Raw genomic sequence first — 25,133 nt, 5'->3', positions numbered from 1 at the left:
TACATACTGCACCCTCTCAATATTCTGGTTAGAACTCGATAAATTTGACTCTCGATCAGTTTAGTTACGACTCAGTTATATGATTGTTTCGGGTGTCAAGTGGTGGCAGAAAATTCCCGGGTTTTCCCGACTTTCATCAATATTTGCGAAATTCCAAGACTTTTCACGGTCGGGAAAAAAATTATCATTTCTCCCGACTTTTTCCCGATTTCTCGGTAGCGTGGGAACCCTGTGTCAGGCAAACTATTTTATGATATGACAAAATGACGCAGAAAAGGTGAGTTTTATGTACTGAAAGATAAGAACCTAAGGTAAGAAGAATATCCTATTTTTTTTTAAATAACTGATATTATCGCTTTACATGTTAGGAATGGATCGGACGTTGCTTCTGACATCGTTGACGCTTTTTGACAACAGCACATTCGTTAAGACGTTACGTTAATGATTCGTGCGTAATACGGAAACTTTTCAAGTAAAATAAATAATTATATTTTTTATTAAATACAATGCAAACAGTATTGTTCGGGAATACTACACAAATGACAAAACAACATGTACAAATGACAAAACAACATGTACAAAAAACAAAAACATGTTTATCTATATTTAGGTGACACTGAACAGCGTAGTTCTTTTAGTATAAAAATTAACATAAGTCGAGGAAACTTTCGCATTGGAGGACAACGAAAACAACTGTTTATTTGCTCTTTGGGAAGAAACTTTCTCAGAGTGAAGAATGTAATTACCAAATTCAGTTCAGTGAAGCAAAATAAAACAGTGTGTTTAATATATATATATATATATATATATATATATATATATATATATATATATATATATATATATATATATATATATATATGTGTGTGTGTGTGTGTGTGTGTGTGTGTGTGTGTGTGTGTGTGTGTGTGTGTGTGTGTTTGGGCTTTATGTCATAGTCAAAGGTATCAGTTATGCATGGATGTTTGTCTGATTATATATATATAATCATTTTTGATGCAGACAATGTGATCCCAAACAAGATGTGATGACATAATTAATGAACAAATGTTTTAGAAAGAGTACGTTTAAATCAATGTGAACGATATTACTAATTCAAATCAACAATAGATACGAGATAGATAATTTGTCTATAGTTTTATTGTCCCTCTTATAAAGTTAAACGTTATCAGTGATCACAATATCATCAGATGAAAATAATGATGCGGCTTTAAAGAAATTAGCTACCATCTCACCCCACCCTTGCCATAACTTTTAAAAATTAAATGGTCGGTCCCAAAACAATAAAAAGGAGATACACCCAGTGATGGGGAGTCATATTTACCTCGAGCATAGTCACTCAGCGGCTGCTATATAAATAAGCACAACCATGTACCGCATGTACAAAATGTTGTATAGAGAAAGATGAGGCACACGATCATATAATTGGTCTTACACTTGCTTGAAGATGGCCAACATGCCGGTTTGCCTGTCTTTGTCTTTACTGTTAGTAAAGTTTTCCAGCATCCTCTGCTTTGTGTTGGATGATGTCCTACACCAATATGCAACATATGGGGAGTCTATGGTGATGATTGGAGGGAACCAGGCTGATGACAATGCTGAGATTTACAATACCATCGTGCAAATGGCGGTATTTGTTATCTATTAATTTCTTCATTGAATTTCTAGGGAAAATATTTTATTTCATGTCGGACCGAATTTCGAAAGACCAGGAGATTTAGTTAACTGATTTATTTCAAAATGAAAATATTTATATATTTGAGCTGGAAAAATTACCTCATATTTATGACTTGTGAGCAATTCATAACTGAAACACTGACTCACATTTTAAGTTGGTACGAAATCCTAATTCATTGACTAACGCTTTCATAACCATATATACTTATATCATGCATATATTAATAATAAATGCAACGATAACGTGCATTCCATTGCAACAATGATACACCCATCGTTGACTTCACCAATAATTGCCCAAAGGTCAACGCGATAGTTGTCTTCGGTTCATCTGTACTTAGATCACAGTCATTAATACAAGTCATGTCTCTGATCAAACTCATCGTCTAGGACAATAAAATGTATCACACTTATTTGATAGTACATGCCATCTATGACCCTAACAAATGTAAAATATATCTAAAAGGACATGTCGTCTATGACGCTAAGATGTGTAAATTGTATCTGATACGACACATTGTCAAAGACACTAATTTAGTGTAACATGTATCGGATAGGACATATCGTCTATGACATAATGAAATGTAAAATGTGTTTGATAGAACACATCTTCGATGACATTTAGAAATTGAACATGCATCTCAGAGGACACATCGTCTATGACAATAAGAAGTGTAAAATGCAATGTATATATCAGAACACATCGCTTATTAACACTAAGAAGCGTAAAATGTATCTGACAGGACACAATGCTTATGAAAACTAAAAAGTATAAAGTGTATGTAGGGACACAGCGTCTATGACACTAAGATGTGTAAAATGCAATGCATCTAATAGAACACATCGCCAGTTATACTAAGAAGCGTAAAATGTATCTGACAGGACAAAATTCTTATGAAAACTAAGAAGTGTAAAGTGTATGTAGGGACACGTTGTCTATGACACTGAGAAATGTAAAATGTATATGATGGGACATGTTGTCTATGATACAAAGAAGTGTAAAATATCTCAGCTATAACATATCGTCTATGATACCGAGATGTGTAAAGTGTATCCGATAGGGCATACTGTCTGCGACTAAGAAGTGTAAAACGTATCTGAGAGGACACATCGTCTATGACACGACGAAGTTCAAACTGTAGTTAATATGACACACTGTCTATGACACTAAGTAGCATACCATGTATCTAATAGGATGTATCGTCTTTGACACCAAGAAACGTACATTGCATTTTATATGACATATACCTGATGACATTAAAACTAGATCATGATACAAGTTGGGTGATGGTCATATCAAAGCATTCGGAAGTCAGATAGATGCATTTGACGAAATGGTTCCTTCCGTTACCAGTCCCCTGTCATTTTATTTCCTCCTTATACAATTAAGTCTTTACAATGGCTTTCCATATTTCTCAAAATGATCTCATCGATACGGGTGCGCAGGATTGTACAACGTTGTTAACAAAATATAATTTAAGGTCTCAATAATTCGAGCTTGTTTCTTGGTTGAGAGAGCTCTGTCCAAATAGATAATAAAGGCGATAATAAGAGACAAGAACTGTCTAACCGATCCAATTTGTTCTGTTTGCTTATTTAAACCCATTTCACAAATGGGTTTTCTCATTTATTTTACGGACAATCTTGAAACTTTGATGATTTCCAGTTCGACGACGTTCTGTGCAACACTTTCATCAGCCATTTTAAAAAAAAAAAAGACTTCCCATAATTTAATACAGGACCGCAGGTGGCCAAGTGGTGTAAGGCCCCGGGTGGCCACGCGGTGTAAGGCGCTCTTTTTTTTACAGAGCACTGACTCCCCTTACCTCTGTGCGCGTGAGTTCGAGTCCCGACTTGGCCAGCGCGAGTTCTTCCTTCATCAGATATATATGCAGCCATGTGTATCATTTCTTGTGTTGAAAAATGGAGTCAAACCCAAAGAAAATTGTAATTTAAGAATATATAGAAATTTTCTCCTCATGTGGTATTTCATGCTTTGCTCTAAGAAGGAAAAATAAAAATATTATCAGACACCGTTATTAGAATCAGAGTAAAAGCTTCGTAAAGTGGTGATATAATAAGCAGGGCATTAAGAATAATATTGTGCTAGGAGATTCTCGTTCATGCGAATCTAATCCAACAGCCTGAGATATAAGAAGCCAGCACCGTTACTAAATGTAAGAGTATATCGCGCTGCATCTCGTGGACCGTTATCTGCAAGGTAGTGATGTGCGAGGTTTGTTGTTATCCAAACACTTAGTTCTTCGCATACGTTACTTACAATGAAATTACCAAGAAATGAATTTTACAGAGAATTTATATTAAAAAAAATCAAAATTTGCACGCTTTGCAGGGCGGCATAGGAGTTGCTAAAATAGGACTGATTCATGCGGCTAGTGCAGATCCTCAGGACAGCTTCAACTTCTACCATGACATTTTTGTCAACAGGTATGGTGCCTCGGAAGCCAATTTCATTCCCATTGACATGAACCACACTTCCTCCAACAGTGATCCCAACGTGATTCAACTCATACGGCGACAGACTGGCTTCTTTTATGGAGGAGAGGATCAACACAGAGTAACCCAATCGTAAGCTAATTATTATGCATTTCTAATGTAGAAACATTTCAGTCGCTAAAAGACAAATGGTAAGAGAAATGCAAAGAGGTTTCGTATTGAGAGAACAAGTATGGTAAGAAAGAGCTTTCAAGCAAAGCTTTTTGAATAAATGCGGGTCTTGTTAACGACATTATTATTGCCTGACATGTTTTGACATTTAATTAATATTTACAAAGGATGGATTCTAATACCAGTCGGAGACATGTGCTTGATGGGAACAAGTGCTTGTTCAACAATGAAGACTTGTCCAAGTTTCGATCTTGTTTAATTGGATACTCGAGGAGTTGACAGTTTACATTCATAATTAGATAGTTCATCCCGAACTGATTGTAATAAGTCAGCACTGATAAAAGTTCCTATCCTGTGATCTAAGAAGTTTTTAATTTCATTGAGAAATATATTAAACAGGAAATGTTCAATAACTGACACCCCTAAAATGATTCATATCAAAACAGACAACTATGTTTGAACGTGCACTTCTACTTTATCCTTGAATTAGACTGATGTATAAAAATAGTGAAAGTTTATTCACTGGAAGTAAGCAATGTAAGTGAAAAAGCAACAAAACTGCTATAAAGTTGGAAAATAGCAAATGCATCGACTGCGATTTGGATGGTTAAGTACATATCTGACTGAAACGCCAATTTTATATTTAAAAGGCAATTTTACCAGATACGATTAGTTAAGTTTCATTCAATACCAAAAATATGACAAGCCGTTATCTACGGACATATAGATACACAGACAGACTAACATATAAAAGTCAGAACACGAACACTGTACTTGAAATAATTAGTCTGGAGAAAATAGTGACTGATACTTCGATAAAATAAATAACAACACATATCCATCACATCTCACCACCGACAAAAAGCCATCCGGTCGATCTACAGCGTAATCGGGAAAATTTGTTATAATAAATGGCAATCCATCGTGTTGTAGACTCCTTCTTCCTAATGGAAGTCCATCCCCCGCTCTGGTGGCCATAAGGGAGATGAAAAGGAAGGGTGCGGTTATTGCTGGAACCAGCGCAGGAACCACATGCCAGACCGACAGAGTTATGATTATGGGTAAAATAACTCTTTTCGGATCTTTGTCTGGTGTATTCATGCTATTTCAGATCTCTCATGCAATTCTTAAATAATCTCAAGTCAATCCTCGTTGCTGACAAAGATTATTTGAGTGACACATAAGGGGTGCTATTAACGCATCAAAATGCATTTGTCTCTTTGCTCATCACTTCAGTCAGAACAGACATTTATTTTGGAATTCTGTCAATTAGCTTTGCAAAGAACTTATTGAATTGATTGCTTCCGGTTATTATAAATTTAGTCGATGAAGAGCTAGCCAGAAATTAACGAATTCTTTAAGTGATCCTATATCTATGGGTCAATCGCGACAGAACGTCTTCCTGCTTCAAGACAGGGCCATTTATAAATAGACGGATAAGAGTGCAGTGGGCAACATGAAGTGCAATATGCTTAGCCGAAATAACACTTTCCCTTCAAATTAAAAACGAAAACGTATTATTTTACCACATATTTTGATGTAAAAGAGAACTAGATAATTTGCAAGTTTACTATGCAAAAAGAAAGCGAACACATAGCCGTTGTATAAATTTGAACGACTTTAGTTACCTTATTCATATAGGACGTATTAACGTTTGTGTTTTATAATACTTTTATATCTGTTTCTATGAAATCAAACCTCTTTGTTAAATATCGTCTCAGTTAAGTAAGCAGCAGGGAGGGCGAACAGACCTAGGGGTTCCGACAAAAAAAATAAACATTCCACAGAAATCTAATCCGGAGAAGGCTTCTATTTACCGAATAGAGGCTTCCTGGAAGAGTTACCTCGTTATTGACCCTCAATCCGAAAATAAACATTTCGTTCGAAGATATAGCTGCAGAATAATATGTTCATGATTTTTTTTGTTTTTTGATTACATTTTGACGACCGACTATCGGTAGTCGCCCTCCCTGCTGCTGTCGTGTTTAAATGGAATTTAGAATTCTCATCGTTAAAAGATTCTATCTAGACCGACTCGATATCTGGTTCTAGGATCACATAAATTCACAGTAACGAATCCATACGGTGTAGACTGAGCTCGTCCAAAGAAATTTTTGAATTTATTTATATCCATGTCGCCGCTACACCAAGTTTGATGAATATTTCTTAACGTATGTGTATCTACACCGTTAAAGATCGCTAGCATGTTACAATTATCTCTGATTACCTTAGGTATTTGAGTATATCTCTGAGTTACATAAACAACGTCGGTGTTTTTATGTCGTCCACGAGAGAATATTCTAGCAGGATTCGATTGTTTATCTAACATAACATCATCAGAGACCACCAGATTATTTATTGAACCATCTAGAGCATCAACCGAAGGAGCTTCTTCTACATCAGGTATAAAATCAATTATATTCTCACCGTTATTCAACAACGCTGCGTTTTCATTGAATTCCTTCAATACCTGATAACATCGTTGATCATCTACGGATGGTGCAACTAAATATAGCTTATCCCATTTCAGCCATCTCATTATCAGATTCAGCAATAACTGTGTTTTACCCGACCCTGATGGTCCTATTATAATCATTCTAATCGAATTAGGTAGCGCAGCATGATGCTTCACCGGAACAGATTTCTTTGTAGCTGAAAAATCAATTACATTCATGATATAATTATATTATGAATTTATATTGTGTACGGTGCAGAACACGAACTCCAACGGTGGATCTAGCGATTGTCGTTACAAAAAATAATAGGTCAGCCGTCACTGGTAAATGTGAAATATGCGGCACAAAGAAATTTAGATTCTCTTCATCGGGCGAAGTAAAAACAATAAAAAAAAGAAGAAAATACGGAGGTGACATTACATCAAAATTATCGTCGTTACCAGGATTCTTCTGGTCCAAATACCCCGGAGAAAAACATCTACCAGGATACAATTACTGCGGACCAGGAACACGACTCGATATCAGATTAAACGATCAAGATCAACCGAATCCTGGTGAGGATCCTGTAAATGCAATTGATCAAGCCTGTCGTATTCATGATATCGCATATCGAAGTAAGGATCTACAACAGAGACATCTAGCTGATGTAAACTTAATTCATGCACTAAATTCTATAAAAAATAAAACTCTCAGAGAAAGATTGGCCAGCTGGATAATTAATACTGCTATGAAAAGTAAATTAATTCTAGGTGCTGGTTAGTATTATATGGAAGAGATTTATTATTCTCCTGTTGGATTTTGGAAAGGTAAATCAGCGATCAAAAAACTAGCAAAAGCTGCCAAGGTAAAACCATCAGTAGCTGCTGCGTGGTTATCTAAACAAGCTATCTGGCAGATTTATCTACCACCACCCAAACGAATAGAATACGCACACTTTGATGTCAGCGTCCAAATGAGGTTCATCAGGCTGATATAATGTTTCTACCGCACGATACCGTTAACGATAAAACATACAAATACGTGTTAACCGTAGTTGATATTGCTAGCAGATACAAAGAAACCGAGCCGCTGATAACGAAAACAGCGACTGAGGTTGCTAATGCATTTGAGAAAATATATCATCGTGGTCCGTTAACGTGGCCGAGATTGCTTCAGGTTGATCCTGGACGAGAATTCCTTGGTGCTGTTACTTATTTGATGAACAAAAAGAATGTTGCAATACGACGCGGTAAAGTATATATTCATAACGATCAGGCTATTGCTGAGCGATTTAACAAAACATTAGCCGAGAAAGTATTTGGATATCAATACGCGAGAGAATTCATTCAGGATAAACGATCCAGCGACTGGGTCATTAGGCTACCGAGTGTTATCTCAGCAATAAATAACGAGATAACAAGAGCGATAAATATGAAGCCAGCAATAGCTGTACAAAAATTTTTTATACAGATCCGTAGAAAAGATTTTTCAATTCGACCGGTCCTCGGTGATGTCATCGTTAGGTATCTATATAAACACGGTGAGGCTGAGGGAGGCAGAAAAAGAGCGACAGATCCTATCTGGAGCGTGACGACACATAAAATAGTATCTGTAACAAGATTATCAGGTAGACCAGCAATTTATATGCTCGATGTTTTCGCTCCTTAACGTGGTTTTACGCGAGAAGAATTACAGGTGATTCCGGCTGATACTCAATTACCTCCTCAGTCACTCAAATAATCTATGCCGCGTCTGTTACACTCTAAACACGCTAGAGTAACATTTTTTCTGTTATGTCCTAGATTGTTGTTTATTCTGTCTACGGTAAATTGTCTTGAATCATTCTTTTGATACGTCCATGTCATAATGCAATTACAACCGGAACAGTGATTATTTTGTTTCTCTTTCAGCGATAAAATGAAATCTAAATCCAGATCGAATTCGTGATTATTTTTCTTATCAGTTTGTTTATAGCTGAATAATTTTTTTTTAATCACATATTCGTTCGTTTCGTCGTTGATAACCGATCTAAGGTGATTCTTCCTAACTGAGATATTTTTCTCACTCTAGATACAGCCAAATACACTAGATTAGACCATTCGATGTTATCATCTACGATCCAAACTCGACAATCTGAGATAGTTAATCCCTGTGAGGAGTGTATCGTCATAGCATATCCTAACGTCCACGGAGATTTCTCCGCACTCAGCATATTATCAACGAAATCAATATCAACGACGACGATATCATTCAATACAAGATTCTTTTTACCTTTACCAGGTATATCAACATCAATATTTTGTAGTCTGGTATCGATTGGTCTATAACACAGCGGAACAGGCATCAGAGGGAATATTTCCTGATGTATCCTGAATAGTTTTTGTTGAAGAACGTCTCTGATTATTTTTCTGCTGGCAACTATCAGATCATTCGGCATCCACATCGATAAGAAATCTTTCATTGATGTTTCCTGAATTACCTCTCTCATTACATCACATTGAATCCTATTTGATTTTAATCGAATTAGTTTCTTAAATTCGCTCAATCTACCATCTAGCGATCTGTAATCAGTATCGACCTCCTCATAATAATCCACAAAATCCTTCAGCCACCGGTGAGGAGATTCTCCATCAATAGGATTAGGTTGACCGTGATCTCCGCACATAATTACGGCGGTATTTTTTGTTGATAGCCACTCTAAGAACATTTTCAATGTACCAGCAAATACTGTGCAAATTTCGTCCCAGATAATTTTTTTATTCACATATTTTTCTCCCATCCTGGATGGACTCCACGTACCACCGTTGTACTTGAAAAAACTGTGATACGTACACGAATTTACTCCTCGTTGTTTCATCTCCCGCGCTAATCTGTGTGTTGGTGTCAACACAATCATATCGGAGTTCTTAAATAATTCTATCATTCTGGTCGTTTTTCCTGATCCACCAGGTCCGTTTATGTAGACCATCTTGTATCTCTCAGCAGGATCATACACAGATGGTGCTGTCGATGTTTCTGATACGCTATCTGAGTGGTATTTTTCTTCATCAGCTACGTCAGCGTCTTCACAATAATGCAAGATATACTCGTCTTTCACTCGCCATGTTCCCCATGATCCGTCTCCGGTTAGTTTTTCTAACTCTGGCAGGTATTTTTTATCAGTATAAAACGAATCTGTAGCTACTCTAACCGCGGTATCAGGAAATTTATTTATCATCGATAAAAGATTTATACTAGCATAAGCTAACATCGATGATCTTAAATGAACATACTGCGGTGATTCTCCTTCAAGATAATTAACCACGGTACCGAGTTTCGTTCCATCAGCGACGTAAATATCTTCTCTGGTACAAAATATTCCCCTCTCAGCGGTATCAGCTATTATAAAATCTAACTCAGCCTCATCCATAATAAATCTGCAATTACGTTTCTGATGATCATAAGCGCCACCCTGAGTGAATTTGCCGATTATTTTTCTACCTAAATCTTTCGCGTCGTCGTGCTCAGTTGGTAGCCAGACGTCAAAATGTTTTTGATACGAAATAATCGCTTCGCTGACCGTCAACGACGTTAACATAGCAGAATCTAGCATATATCTCAATAATACTATCGGAATCCATCTCTGTTCTGATAGGTGTCTTCCAAACCAAACATAACATATTTTATGTAATCCTGCAGCAAACTTGAACGATATAACCTTGGCGAATCCTGTTAGGGAGAAATCTGGCAACGGACCGTTAATTGATACCCTCGTCATTTCGTCGCACGGATGACCAAATCGAGTGAAATATTTGTTACACTCTCCCATTCCTAAGAAACTACCTGGATAACACGCTATCATGTCAAACGAAATCATATCAATAAAATTATAATCCACCATGACCTTATTCGACGCAACTATCTTGAACGTCTTTAAGAAAATCTTTTCTAGTTGGTTTCCACGAATTTTTCTCTCTTGCTGCATGAGCAACAACAGATGAAATCGTGAAACAATTAACCAATAATTCTTCATTCACTAAATATTTTTCTGCTATCGATGTCATCGAATCATGTAAAGATTCACTTCGATAAGTATCTCCGTTGGGTCTGACGAACTGATCATATCGATCATCGCTGGAAAATAACCAAACAGATACAGGATCTGATTTACTTATTTTATGAATAAAATCGAACATATTCCCTACAGAATTTTCTGTCGTAGAATAGAATTTGATAACACGATTCCGAGGGAAAACAGTTACTGTGCTACTCCAAGCATGTGAGTTATGATCAATTATCTCGATGGGAGATCCTTTGGATTTATACGCGGATGAGTACAATATCTCACCCGATATCGTTTTCACCGTGATTGGGAATTTTAATTTCGCTGATAATACAGCAATATCGCTTATTGATGCACCATCAGCAACTGATTCTGCCCAGTCATTTATTTTTTCTTTTCTTAAATCTGTTAATCCGTTACCGCGTTTTATATTCGTGAAATGTTCCATCACTCGCTCAGCTACACAGTTTATCTTCACTGACATTTTCATCTTAGCAAGATTCTCAGTAACAGGCTTATTCAGTCTGTAAATTCCATAAACAACGGCCGCTACAGGATATGCTCGTACATAGTATGGTTTATCTATTCCTGTCAATAATCCTGGCTTAGAATTATTACTCACGAGGACAGATTTTTTTCCGTTTATCACGGGATCGCGTTTATCACGAGTAATCCAAACGTCATTTTCGTTATTTACAATAAATTTTATTCTGAATATATATTTATCACTATCGAGCGAGTTAATTATCTTTTTAGCTCGTGCGTCATTCATCGTGTTATCGATATCGGCTGCTTTCCAAGTCGACCACACATGAGCTGCTCCATCATCGTAGAATTCTTTCTTAGCCTGATCTAGCTCAGAAATGATATATTCTGCTTCGTCGAGATCAAATACCATTTGTTATATTTTAAACAAGTATTTGTTTAAATATATAATGAATAACTGCAAATGGTTAATGGTTCGTTCACTTACTTGTTGTGGCAGATCATGCAGAAAAGAATATTGTGGAATACATTTAGTTTATATAAGACGAGGTGGAGTTGGTCCTACGAGATGCATCAGATGCAACATTGAAATTCGGGGAAAAACTAGAATATGCTTAGAATGTGGTGGAAAAAGATACAGAGAACTAAAACGACATTACGATAAAAAATCACCCAATAGTAGTATCGCTATCAAATGCGAAGAGGATTATTTAAGTAGATTCTCAGACAAACTTCCATTTAGACAAATGGATATTATATAATGAATTCCCAATACAGGAAGCATCCGATCATTGATAACTATGAAGCATCAGCTGATGGTACAGTCAGACATTGCAGACTGAAAAAAAACAGTCGGTAACACTGATAAGTTTGGTTATCTTCGTTTTACCATTGGTGGTGAGAAAAGAACACATTATTACAATCACCGATTCGTATACGAATGTTTCAATGGACCCATCGAACACGGATTAGTGGTTGATCATATTGATGGAGATATACTTAATAATTCTATAGATAATCTACAAGCAATTACTCAGAGTGATAATCTGAGAAAGGGAAATGTAGGTTATGGAAGAAAAGTTTATAAGGCAGTGAAATCAATAAATACAGAGACAGATGAAGAAATATATTTCTCATCAATGAATTTAGCTGCAAAATATTTTGGTATTTTTTCTAATTCAGTTCGATTTGTTGCGGAAGGGACGATCAACTCAACCTTCTCATATAAATTCGGTAGCTGGATTAAATTCTCTTACTTTCCCCTCATATTTGATAAATAAATCGTTTATGAATATGAATCAAGAAAATATCGATGAAATAATAAAATCTATTGAGGTGCTAAAAATAAAAGAAATACAGCTATAAGATGATTTAGATTCTGATAAGATTGTCGCTGATTTTGATACAATAATGCAACACAAACAAGAAAATAGATATACTCTGTCGTCAGAATACAGACTCATCAAAAAAATACAACTGCGATGTACAGATCGCTCATCAATATCGATAAGACTAATATAGCAGATTTTACCCCGTTAGCACGTATCGTTGAAAAGATTCGATCATCGTTATCTGATGAATATGAATCCAAAAAAATGACAGATACACGTGCACGATAACTACGAAAACTAATAGATAGTGAAAGTCAATTAAAAAAATATATTTTTTTTACTGTCCCTTGAGGGTCATACTCATGATTTTATTAATAAATTTATACTCAGTGTCTCTCCGCGTGTATCTAGTAGATGTCCAGATTGATCAGTCAGGGAAAAAATTTACCTGCTGCAACAAATTATTGTGACACCTAAGATAGACAGGATTGATTGGTTCTTGCACAATCAACTGTCCTGGTGGTATATTTGGTGAAAACGAATACAAAACGAATCCTTGTTTTGCTTGATCTGATACCTCCGCATCAGCGTTATAGCTGTTTTCGATGATATCACAATTGAGATTAACCGTGATGACATTTGTGATATTAACTACACCCGGTGAAATATGCCGTCCGGTACCATCCTCAGCGTTATCGTGCTTGAGAATAGATGGTGGCTGCAGCAGTGATTTTTTTCTCCACGCAGCGTATAATTTGGGAAAATTTTCATCAACAGAATCAACTAGGGCTGCTTTCGTCTCACTCAGGTCGAATCCGCGAAATTTATAATTTGGTAACGTCTCCTCAGTTAGCGAATATGCAGCCATAAATTTTTCTTTATTGCTTGTTTTATCATCAATTATCGCCTTAATCAACTGTGTATTAAGATATTCTGCATCTGACGCTAATTGGTTTATCATCTCCATATTTTAATGAGATTATCGCACGAAGCTGATACATCAGAGATACACTCATAAAAATATTTGTCGTGATTCATTATAGCTTTACCAGAGATCTCATTGATCTTCTTAGCAAGATGATTAATACCAATGGTACTGAAAGGTACAGCTACAATTTTTGAACCACCTCCAGAAGAATATTCTTCGCTTTTGATAAATCTCCAGCGTATATCATCCTTTTCACCAAATATAAATTCAGTCCTTATTGTTGGTCTTGATCTCAAAGCAATTATTCTATCTAATCCAATTCTAAGATCAATATCATGATAGGCAGATTTATCCGTAATAAAATCTTCCCTCGTAGGTTCTGGTGGTATTGGTTGTTCATGTGGTTTGATTACTAGCCAACCCAACACCGTTCTTATTGAACTCGCGTAAATATCAACCTGATAATCAGAGCTAACCTCGATAATTGAGGTTAGTGTTGGTTCATGTGCGGTTATTTTTATTCCAGGATCTTTCCCAGTTATATTTTTTATTCTTCGTGTGAGTTCATCATTAATACAACAATACTGTAACTACCTGATGGTATTCCAACCACATTCCAGTTCGGAATACCATCGGGTTTGTTTTTATAAGCAAAAACAAAAGAATTATTTGACTGTAGTCCACCAAATGTTTTTGATCTGATATTTGGCCAACTGTAGTAGATGCGTAATTGAGCTAGTGCTATCTCGCTGATAGAGATAAGAGTAGGAAAAATTATGCTAAATTCGGGCTTAGTTGAACTAGCTGAGATCATGGTTGTTTTTATCGCTGTCGTGTTCGTCGCAATCTGTTGCAGTAACTCGGTCATTATTTATATTGATATCTTTAATCGTTTGATTATAAATCTTAGATATCAGCGCGAATTCTGCGTCGGATATAACACCGTCGTTAAGACTCTTCGACAGCAACAAAGATAATTTAGAATACGCTGCTGTTGTTGTATTTAGTTTATCTTTATACGCGATCAATTTCGTGTTGGTACACGAATATATCTTTTTTGTTATAATGCCGAACACACCAGCTAGCGTAGTTGTCGTAGAAACGATTACTGTGATAACAACAGGGGCTATCATCGTTAACGCGGATAGAATTATTCCAGCACCAGTTATTACTGCTGATACAGAATAAACAGCAACATCAATAATAACTAATCTACGCTGATATTTCTTTATTTTTACCTGATAAACGTCGATGATACTCTTCAACGACATCTGCCATGCACGAGCTTGACTGTATCTGTATTCCATATTTATAATTAGGGTATTTCAACTGTAAGTTCTGGTGCTTCAACTAGAAGTTCTATCACGTACGAGTAAGTTGTTTCACCTAAATTTTTATCCTCAGGATACAATGACATGATATATATAACATTTTTTTGAAATATTTTTGTTTCTGTGTTGTTGGTCATGTTGCTAAATTTTGTTGGACTTATCACTGTTAATCTATATATACCAGTAACAGCTGGATCAAATCTTAACCCGAATTCTGCCTTTGACCACTTTACAGATGTAGCTGATGCTACCACACGAACTGTATTATCAAGTAAATTTTTAATGTCTGCGAGCTTCATACTAACTACAGGTGGTTTTCCCCAAAGATCTTCAAGTATTTTGTGTATTTTCAGAGTATTATCCCTGAATCTTGTAAATGTAGCTAGATGAGAATTATATTCTTCACGCAGAGTCAGTAATTTTAATTTTACATCATCGACGTAATTTTTTGTTGTAGCATCTTCACCTGTTGTTGGATCTCCCAGTGAAGATATTTTATTTTTGTTCATATTAATTTCTCCTAACATCCTATCACCGGTGATTTTTACACGATTATTGATTTTTACATTAATATCGCGAATCTCTCCGTCATATTACTGATATGTCTACTTTTTGACGAGCTAAATTACTTGTATTTTTGTTAAATTATTTAAAAGTTCAATATTTTCGTTAACTTTTTTGATATCTTCTTTGGCGGTATTGAGATTATCTACGTGAGTACTGTGTTCATCTCGCTTATTTACATCAGTTATTTTAATGTTACTCGTCTTTAGTTTACCATGTTGATCCTGAAAAACAACAACCTCATCAGGATCTACTCCAGCTAGCGATAAAAGATCGTTGATGTCGTCCTTTGTTGCGTATTTAGATAAATCCACATCGATGTCAGGTAACGAGCCAGACCTACCATAGATGTCAACCATTTATAATTTATTTACCTAATTTAATTTATCTGATGTATACTCGTGAACTGTTTTATGGTAGGGATTTTCTGATCTAGATATCGCTGATAAAATATTTATTGCTTCGTCGCCACATATCGGAGGATCAGTTAGTGTTTGTGTTGGTAGCGTAGAATACCACGTTGGAACATTTAGCTGATCTACATAATCTAAAAATTCTCTTGGTGGGGCTAATCCGTATGAGTCAGCATAAATAATTTCACGTGGATTTATCGCGTACGCTACCCAGTGAGTACCAGGTCCGGTGCTGTTATCGAGATTTATAATTCCTGTCTCGTATTTATTCGGACGAGGCGGTAATTGATCTCGCATAAATACGGCTCTGAAAAATTTTATTTTTTGTTTTTTAGCAGCGTTAATTAGATCGTAATTCGACATCGGTGTTATATTATTCGTCGAAGACCTCGACCGTATCGTGTTCCTGGTAGATGAAGTCCTCGTCCTTTTTTTTAACATATCGTCCACCTGTAATTTTTTGTGCTAGTTTGTGACCTGCGTATCCGACCGCACCTAACCCAACAGCTTTTGCTATAGCTGGTGCGGCAGCGGCTATTAATCCTGGTATCGCAGCTAATAGTGGGAAAAATCCACCTATCTTGACCATATATTTTATAGCTGCAGGAGATAATGTAATTTGTGTTCCGGTATTGGATGATTTAGCTTTATTGAAATGTTTTTGTTGCGTTTTTGTCAAAGACAGTTTATTTGGACCACCTTGAATCTGATCGTGTTTTAACGTCAATTTCGCCCCACATTTTTTTGTTGTTTCTGATTGTAGCTTTTTTATCTGACCCTGAGTCAGAGTCACACTAACATGATCATACGGCATTTATAAAATTTATATTGAATCTAAATCACATTTTTTTTACAGGAGCATCAATAATTCTCATTTTACCGCTGATGCCCTCGAGAATAGTGGTTCTATCGCTGAGTATAACAGCAATAGCTCTAAACGCAGCAGCACCTGGATTATTTATTCTGGCTTTAAAATGTATATCAACGACAGACTGTTTTACCAGATCCATATGTTCTAGTGAAAAGTAATAGATAGGATAACGCTCCCTAAAATCTAACTGTGACATTTGTAATCCAGTATCAATATTTTGATCTCGTCCTAGATAGCTCCACAATCTGTGATAGCCACAAGCTATTGAATTTCCTGGGTAATCTAGTGAAATCTCTTCAGTTGGTTCTTGATGTACATTTATTCTTAGTGAAATTTCGCTGGCTTCAAATGTATCAAAAATCATATGTGTTTGAGTTTGGTGATCTAATCTAGCAGCGTTTTGAAGAGCTATAAAGATATGTCGTGGTGCAGAAACACCCTGCTGCGATGCTATATTCCAGGTAAAGTTATTGTTGACAGTACTTTGAATACTATCTGTAATTGTTGTTAACCATGACATTACTGATTTACCACCCTGATTCATAAAAGATAACAATTTTTCTTCTTCGAGTAGCGCTGGTGTCATTGATGGCATCCACAATGTCATTTTAGTTAATATAACTTTAGCGTTATCACCTACACCTGCACCTGCTTCTCTCCAGATAGCGTCGTTGCTGGTAGGTTTTCGATAAAAGACAACAGTGTGCTTAGCACCAAAAATAACTTTTCTAAAATCTCTACAAAATCCAAAAATATGCGATAGCGGAATAGCACACGAAAAATACCTGGGAGGATCAAATAACATATCTCTACGCATTTTAAATCCTAGATTATAATGTTCATTAATACTTTGAACCATAGAAAAAGCCGCGGCTGGCTGAGGTATCGTTCCAGCTACTGCAGCAACTGTAGCTGCATGACCCATCTGTACTTTGAGATGATATACGTGATCAGCGTGATCATTATTATCCTTCACAAACATCATGCTAGCCCCAGCTGATCTAGTATAATCATCAGAATATCTTGCTATGCCAATAATTGTTGTTGCAACATCAACATTATCATTAATCGATTCGATTTCCTTTCCGTCACTCATGTACGCGGCACTCTTAAATAATGCCATAATATTTTATTGACGAATCCGAGCTTAAAATTATCCGGAAAATTTACAACACCACCAGCAGCAGGTGTAACTCTTTCAATACGACCAACAACTTCGATAAATGCCTCGCACGGTAAAAAGTATCTTGATGTATCTTGTACTTGTAATTCGATTCTGCTGTTGCTATTTGGTTCTCTTGCATCATACGAATAATACTGATAATCTTGTACTGATCTATCTCTTGCTATTGGTTCATCCAGATTAAAGGCGTCATTAGGTGCTGGTGAAAACATTATTATAATAAATTATTTATCTTCTAAAACGAAGACCGTCTCCGTACGCACTAGTATTAACTCGACGTGGTCGTACTGGTATATCCTGAACTAACGTTGTTGATGGTTGTTCTAATACTGATGGTTGTTCTAGCGCCAGTGTCGCTAGTTTCTGATTAGCTGCATTATTTATTATTTTACCAACATCACCTGGCATCTCAGCAGTAACAGGTAATTTAACAGGCTTTTTTGTCTTATTAATCTTAATATTCTGTCTTTGATGGCGTCGTATGCTTTACTAGTAGCATCACCAACTGTACCTATGACTTTATCGCGAATAACTCCTATAGCTTTCATTGATAGCTGCTTAGCTAACGGACCAATCTTAGGTGCTATTCGAGTGAATAGTTCGCCTAACCCTGATCCGTATTTGAATTTATATACGGGTAACCTCGAGTTCATAACACGAGCCTGTATCGCTCTCTGATGACTTTTATGAATAATCATCTTTATTTATAATCTGATTATTTGATCGCTGTGATAATCATCTACGAGTTCATCAATAAGATCACGATAAATAGATACGTCGATAACTTTTCCCTGAAATAATCTTCGACAGATATCTGTTGCTTCATTAACTATCTCGTGTGAGTTATTTCCGGCTCGTTTTCTCCCAATAAGAACTTCCAGTCGAGATACATCATTAACGACGCTATCGGGGCAGATGGTGGTATATCCGCTACCGGTAGGAGGAGGAGTAACTCCTCTTCTGTTAATTTTTTTTTATTTCTTCTGCTTTTCATAAAAATCTTTATATTCTGGATGAGCAGAATCAATTTCTTTATTTTTATACACAGTATATATCATGCGTGTCCATATACTCTCTGATATATCCTTATTAATATATTCTGGTTTTAGATATGCTCTTCTTATGTTGTAGAGAGATGCAATTTTAATTGCGTTCCCCTTACCGCCCTGTTGAATTCCCTGAATACTTAAATCAGTAAGTAAATTCTTGTAACGATCTACAATCGACGGCTTCTTGGAACCCTCTTCCCAAGATATATCAGTAATAGATTCATCGGGTGAAGTACCATGGAGGAAAGGTACAGGACCAGTTGGACCACTTTTAACAGATAAATGAGGTGGAACTGGTACATAGGGTCTACTCGATGTTGCTGGTGGAATATCAGGACCGCCAGTAGCACCAGATGGTGGTGAGGATGGTGGTGAGGGTGGAGATAAAGATGGAGATAAGTATGGTGATAAAGGAGGTCTTTGTTTTATCGTGTTAACTTTTTTGAGAAAATCTTTAAAATTCGGATCATTAGGTTCCATTTTTTTTCCTTTTATGAACAGAATAAATTACTTGATTCCATAAATATTCTGGCACTAAATCAACATAACCTGGTCTCAAGTAAATATCTCTTTCATCATAACTAGCAGCCGCCATATCAGCCGCCGTAGCTTCACTGGAACGAATTATACTAATAGCAGCATTTGAGAACATTTCGGAGTAATCTTCGGGTATTCCCTGAGGATCAGATTGATATATTTTCACAGGATATTTCTTTTCCTCTTTTGTTTTTTCTTTTTCTAATTTTTTCTGTTCTTTTTCTAATTCTTTTTGTTCTTTTTCTTTTGCTTTTTGTTCTTTTGCTTCTGCTTTTTGTTTCTCCTTTATTTTTTTATCAAGTACTTTAAGTCTTTTTCGTTGTTCTTTATCATCTATTTCTTGTTGTTTTTGATATCCTCTCGCTTCCCCCTGCTCAATTTCTTCACGTCTAAATCCTTCAGCATACGCAACATACTTTTCATTTTTTTTATTTAGTCTGTCAATATTTTGTTTCGCCTTGAATACTAATTCCTTCCACGCATCTCGACCGCTAACAGGATAATCAGGATATAAATAAGATTTTTTGGATAAAATTTTTTTACTTGCTAATCGACCGAATTCAAATGCTTCATCAACATCTTTTAATGGTTCTCCTATATCTAGTTCATCTATTCCTCGATTAGTAAATTTTTTTGCGGGTGAAACAGAATATCGTGTTTTTTTAGCCCTAACAGCTACCGCAGGCGCAACACGTATACAGCGGGTGCAGCAGGTTGCGGTCTAGTTTGTTCTTCAGTTCTTTTTAACACAGGAAGGATACCATGTTTTCTCACCTCGAGATCCTTTACATCACCTAGGAGAACTTTTTCTGTTGTTTCAGTTACTGGCTTAAATAATTCCTGAGTTGCCTCCGCGAATCCTTCCTTTGCATCTCGAACAGCTTTTATTTTTTGTTTAACAGATTCTTTCGTTGGTATATATCTCTTTATTGCTTCTAATCTCTCTCGTGCTATTCTAGATCTAAGTGACTCTCCTACATCCATATTATTTTATATTTATTTATATCTTGAAATTGAAAATTAAAATATTTTTAATTCGATATTATATCTCATTAACATCCTGAGAATTCTAAATTTCATTTAAACACGACAGCAGCAGGGAGGGCGACTACCGATAGTCGGTCGTCAAAATGTAATCAAAAAACAAAAAAAATCATGAACATATTATTCTGCAGCTATATCTTCGAACGAAATGTTTATTTTCGGACTGAGGGTCAATAACCAGGTAACTCTTCCAGGAAGCCTCTATTCGGTAAATAGAAGCCTTCTCCGGATTAGATTTCTGTGGAATGTTTATTTTTTTGTCGGAACCCCTAGGTCTGTTCGCCCTCCCTGCTGCTTAAGTAAGAAATCATCTCATTTAATCAGCTATTTCTTCGATATCATTCACACCAAATTCTTCCAGCAATAAATATATTTTAAGCAGCCAGCTACCTTTTCAGGCAATGTATCACATTTCAAGGAATGCTTGCTTGACAAAGGTCTAACTATACCTCTTTATCGTTTCACAATTTTCAAGCATTTAAACTAGCTAGCAGGCCGTATGAAAGAACGATGGATGAATCAATAGATCGACTCATAGATGGAAAGTTATTTAAATACATCACTTCCATCATTAATGTAGACGGTGTCAGCTGGGATGCACTGAAAGATGGTGCCCATGAGGCAGAAAGCAGCGAGCATCCAGATGACTTGATCTATCAAAGGATAGGCGGAATAGGCTTGTTTCACGGCTACGTCCTGGATTCTCATTTCAGGTAAACCTACAAGGAACATTCATGCCTCACTTTTAAGGTTTGCAACAAGCCACACAAAAGTGTATACTATGTTGCATATTTCTAGCGTAGGTACATTAGTTTTCAAACTAATCAATAGGTTGTGGGACTGTTAGGCAAATTATAAACTTCACAATAAAAATACAACCTATTCTCGGGACTGAACTTTGCTATCACAATTCATATCACAGGCGTTGCGTCTGGTATTAAAAACCGTTGAATCCATCATCGAGTTGTTTAATCATTATTCCAATAAAAAGCATAACTTAAATTTGAATCATTTCAAAATAAAAATGAAATGCCCTCACCAGGATTCTAATCACTCATTTATTCTTGTACTTAATATTATTTCCCAGGCTTGCATGCCATTCTTGTACTTAATATTCTTTCCCAGGCTTGCATGCCATTCTTGTACTAGATATTCTTTCCCAGGCTTGCATGCCATTCTTGTACTAGATATTCTTTCCCAGGCTTGCATGCCATTCTTGTACTAGATAGTTCTGAATGTTTTCCAACAAGAGAAATAAAGAATACAAAATTGTGTATATTTCCATATTTTTTTGAAAGTTCTGAACAGTAGCGCATCCGGTTAGAAATTGAAATACACACAAGGAATATTCAACCCTCCTATATTCGTGTATATCCATGCAACAATGCAGGCATCTGATATTAACTGAGTGATCAATAACAAGTGAATCATAATATATATATATATATATATATATATATATATATATATATATATATATATATATATATATATATATATATATATAGTGTCCGCCTCGGATGTGGGAGGTCATTGGTTTGAACCCTGGCCGAGACATACCAAAGACTTATAAAAAATAGTACTTAAGATGCCTCGCTAGGCGCTCAACATTAAAGGGGTTAGTGTTAAGACTGGTTGGCCTGGTGTCAGGATAATATGACTGGGTGGGACATGATGCTACATGCCTGCTAGATATCATTATAAACTGCCACAATGCAGGTATCGTAGCGATATGACTGAAAATGTTAACGCTACGTTAAAATTCCAAATCACACACACACACACACACACACACATATATATATATGTGTGTGTGTGTGTGTGTGTGTGTGTGTGTGTGTGTGTGTGTGTAGAGATTCAGTCATGTGGCCATTTTGAATTTCGTGATAGTCTATCCTAATAATGGGAAATAATGTTTTACTCATCCTCCTGCATGTACATTGACATCAAACAAGTACTATGCAGTAAAAATCAAACAAGCACCATGCAGTAAAAATCCAACAAGTACCATGCAGTAAAAATCCAACAAGTACCATGCAGTAAAAATCAAACAAGTACCATGCAGTAAAAATCAAACAAGTACTATGCAGTAAAAACCAAACAAGTACCATGCAGTAAAAATCAAACAAGTACTATGCAGTAAAAACCAAACAAGTACCAGGCAGTAAAAATCAAACAAGTACTATGCAGTAAAAACCAAACAAGTACTATGCAGTAAAAACCAAACAAGCACCATGCAGTAAAAATCAAACAAGTACTATGCAGTAAAAATCAAACAAGTACTATGCAGTAAAAACCAAACAAGTACTATGCAGTAAAAATCCAACAAGTACCATGCAGTAAAAATCCAACAAGTACCATGCAGTAAAAATCAAACAAGTACCATGCAGTAAAAAACAAACAAATTTGCAAAAGTATCACTATACTAAGTCAATAGCAGTGGTAACACTAAAATACAAGAAGTAAAATCATTACTATACTAACCATGCTAACAGCTTTTATAGCATCCTCTTTGATTCCCGAATAAAATCATTAGCAGATCTGCTGACCTGTGAAGAATGTTACTTGTCTCTTGCCTTTTCGCGCAGGATGACAAAGCACAACACGTGTGATTCGGCCAATTCTAAAAAGGTCACTTGCACTAAAATTTCCCATTATTTTTTCATTCAATTACAACTGTTTTCAACATAACCAAATATGATTGGTTTCTACCTTACATAGAAGCTAACGCCGTACACAAGTAACATAGCCGTTGTGCATCTGAACATGTAGCTACTTTAATCGATTTCATAAAAAGTAATGTTATGAAACATAATAAAGAAAATGCATATGGAAATGAATTAGTATAGTGATGCCCGAATACAACTGTCATTATAATCCCGATGTTCTGCCTCTTCTGTCAGAATCATTTGGCCAATATCATAGTCCATATACATTCGGTGTGCAAGTGATGCTCACCGATATGAAAGTCAGTACGCATTCGGTGTGCAAGAGATGTTCACCGATATGAAAGTCAATACGCATTCGGTATGCAAGGGATGCTCACCGATATCAAAGTTAAGACGCATTCAGTATGCAAGGGATGTTAACTGTGTTTTGGTATGTTATTGTGAGTACTAAGTAAATGAGACAAATGCTGTTCGAAATGTAATTCATGGAAATATATTTTCATACAGAGTTTAAAATCTTTTAACTATTAACTTTCTGGCCCTATTTTAGAGTCGGCCTTTTGAGAATTTATCCCTTAGAATGGAAAGATTCAGAGTTACGGCTGAAGTTTTTAAAACAAAAAACAATGATGAAGTAAAGACAAAAGTTCTAGCTATACATGTATATGGTCCGGAACTGAATAAAAGGATGTCTGAAGTCTCCTTTGTTTCAATATGTTAGATAGAGATGACGGCAAGGTCACATGATACAACTGCTTTGGGACATCTCCTTAAAACTTTGATTCATTATTTTAGCCAAAGAGGACGGCAAGGTCGCTAGATACGACTGCTTTGGGACACACGGAAACAATCCTTTGGCAGCAATTTTGCATTTGGTGTGGATGAAGACACAGCACTGGTTGCTACGCATGACAGCACTAACCAGGCGTCAGGCAAGGTGATATATCGCATGGGTATCTTTTAATTTGCTCAGGAGGGTATTTTTATGCATATGTGCGTGCGTACGTACGAGTGGTAGAAACACATAAGATTATGTGAGTAAAGAATGGTGAGAATTAGGGTGGAGGAAGCTAATATTTTTAATTTTCAATTGTGAAAAAGCATGCTTTTGCATATGTTGGTGCTTATGAACAAATCATAGAAATACAGGAATTAGACGATTATGTGAATAAAGACCTGTGAGAATAGATAAAGAACAAGAATTTTTTAAATAATTTTTTAAGTGTAAAAATACCGATATTCCTTTTACGTTCTACTACAGTAAATATGTACCCGTATGTAAGAATTGCATTAGAGGTTTAAGTGAGTTTTAACGAACAATATCCATAAATATTTGGCACTTTTTATGTAAAAAAATTTTAGCAAAAAATTTATCTCCACAGGCAAAGGCTACGTATGACACGATTTTTATTTTATTGTTTCTCAGGTAATCGGCTCTTCAGAAGTGACACTTTTGGACATCTCCAAAGCAGCTGACATACACTCACAATATTTTTCTATTCATGGTGTCTCCGCATCGTATCTTACCCATGGCGACCAAATAAATCTTCATACTCGGGAAATCACCATTTCCCCAAACAAAACGTCATTGGCAGGACATGAAATATACGCCCACGCTCTCACGTCAACAGATATTTTCGCTCACTGGGATTCAGACAGTAATCGAAAACCCGAGTTCGTGCGTGTGGCGATCAGTATAGTATATATGACAGCAGAAATGAACACGTCACGTACGGGACAACCAATGAAACTAATCCAAAGTTTAATGTCACAATGTCAGTAATCGGTCATGATTCTGTTGGGTGGGTTGAGAGAAAGCCTTCGCATAACTCTGATTTAATATCGTTTGCGAATCTTCATATCAATATCGACGATGAGTAGATTTGTACATGTTTCATTCACGCTAAAATCCTCAAAGCGGATCGAGTTTTAAACTGAATTGTAA

General features: G+C 36.1%; 1 protein-coding gene and 1 pseudogene across 9 annotated transcripts in view; one reads left to right on the top strand and one right to left on the bottom strand.

Moving 5' to 3' along the window:
• The window catches only part of LOC149797855 (uncharacterized), a 128,439-nt gene that overhangs the window by 38,603 nt on the left and 64,703 nt on the right, over positions 1 to 25,133 (bottom strand). The window lies entirely within an intron of this gene.
• LOC149797856 (uncharacterized) lies at positions 1,056 to 25,121 on the top strand (annotated as a pseudogene). The gene is made up of 6 exons (XR_016421410.1): positions 1,056 to 1,630; positions 4,031 to 4,266; positions 5,239 to 5,366; positions 20,950 to 21,232; positions 23,984 to 24,125; positions 24,615 to 25,121. The product of XR_016421410.1 is annotated as an uncharacterized LOC149797856 (transcript).

This window comes from Sinohyriopsis cumingii, chromosome 6, assembly GCF_028554795.1.
Source record: "Sinohyriopsis cumingii isolate HCF-2022 chromosome 6, ASM2855479v2, whole genome shotgun sequence".
NCBI classification, from domain to species: Eukaryota; Metazoa; Mollusca; class Bivalvia; order Unionida; family Unionidae; genus Sinohyriopsis; species Sinohyriopsis cumingii.
This window is presented reverse-complemented; position numbering and strand designations above follow the sequence as displayed.